We start from the raw sequence: 1,886 nt of genomic DNA on the forward strand, positions 1-1,886 counted from the left end.
ATAACTTCAAGTATACTTTTTGATTTGAGACACTGCCTTAGAACATTTTGTCATATCAGAAAAAGAGCCCAGCTCAAACCCTCTTCTGTGTTACCAATAGTGAAACTTACTTATGATTTAATATAGTTATTTGGAGGGTATTATTTTGTGCATCTGGCTTTTTTTACTTGTATATTTCATTTGATTTTTTATTCTGAACTCACCGTTTACCATCATTGTATTTTTCCCATCACCATCAACAATACAAGTATGAAAACTAGATATATAGTTAGATTTTTTTTTTTACCGTAAACAGCAGAACTCAGTTCAAACTGCTTAAGAAATGCAGATCTTCGGGCCGGGCGCGGTGGCTCACGCCTGTAATCCCAGCACTTTGGGAGGCTGAGGCAGGCAGAATACAAGGTCAGCAGATCGAGACCATGGTGAAATCCCGTCGCTACTAAAAACACAAAACGGGCGTGGTGGCGGTGCCTGTAGTCCCAGCTACTCGGGAGGCTGAGGCAGGAGAATGGCGTGAACCCGGGAGGTGGAGCTTGCAGTGAGCAGAGATCGCGCCACTGCACTCCAGCCTGGGTGATAGAGCGGGACTCCGTCCCAAAAAAAAAAAAAAAAAGAAATACAGATCTTCAGCACCTCACATTTCAGTAAGTCCGCAGGGTGCTGGTTGCTGGGAGTGGTTACTATAGACTCGTTGATACCAAATTTGAAATATTCCAGGAGGTAAGGGTCTGGCATCCTTGATGATGGCTTCCGCATCCTTGATGATGGCTTCCTCTCCCGGCTGGGAGCAAGATGGCTGAGAAAGCCCTGGACATCGTACTTAGACAGGCCGATACCCAGAGAGGAGGGGGTCATCTCCTCTCATGTCTCCTTAGGAGTGGGAGAGAGCATTTTCCAGGCACATTCCAGCCAACTTTTCATCTTGATTCACTGGCTAGAATGGGTCCAGGTGCCTGTTCTGAAACGTGTATCTGAAAAAAGTGAAATAGAATAACCAGAATTAGGCAGTCATTTGGGGGTGAAACGGATGTTAGGGAATCAAATTCAGTCATGAATATATATGTATATAATGTGTATGAAAACATACAAACATGCTGTTATTACCTGGTAAGGTAGATAGCATGATATAGGTATTCTATCTGCTACTTCTTTTGTAATTAAAAAAATCCCTTTACTGGAGCTAAAGTAGTTCTATAGGTCTATAGAGGTGGCCGTGAGGCTGGAGCCTTGTAGGTCATGGAGTGTTTGGGGGTGGGTGTGGACAGGAGAGAGAGTGGGTGACTAACAGGACAGAAGAAGCATTTCAGGGCAACGGACTGGCACAAGTAAAGGCAGAGAGCTGAAAAGAACAGGATGTGCTTCTGGGTTGTGATGGGGTCATGATTGCCTGGTCGCAATTCCCTGGCAAGCGGGGAATTTGGAAGAGTGAATGTGGATGGACTGTAGGCAGCCTTGAGAGTCGGGTCTGAAGGATTGGCCTCACCAGTGAGTTTATCCCCATAAAAGATGTGTACAAAGATGAAAGGAGAACCTGAAGCAAACAAGACGTCATAAAGGGCAGTGCTCACCGTAAGTCTACTGTTATGCATGATAAAATTTTAAAAATCCAAGTCCCCTCTCTTTCTAGTTAGGTTACTGTGCCTAAGTTCTTCCTCCATAGGAGTGTCAAAGTGGCGCTGGTGATACTGATCAAGGATAGGGTGGTACAACCCCCTGTTATCTATCCTACCTCTCCTTCTTTCTCTCTCCCTTCCTCCCTTCCTCCCTCTAATTGCTAAACCTCTTATATTCCTTGTTGAGCAGGTGGGAGGTGACTGGTTATGATTGGGTCATGATTCCCTGATCACAATTCCCTCCCTCTCCTCTCTCCCCTCCCCTTCCCTCCC

Source organism: Mandrillus leucophaeus, unplaced genomic scaffold (assembly GCF_000951045.1).
Source record: "Mandrillus leucophaeus isolate KB7577 unplaced genomic scaffold, Mleu.le_1.0 Scaffold480, whole genome shotgun sequence".
Taxonomy (NCBI): domain Eukaryota; kingdom Metazoa; phylum Chordata; class Mammalia; order Primates; family Cercopithecidae; genus Mandrillus; species Mandrillus leucophaeus.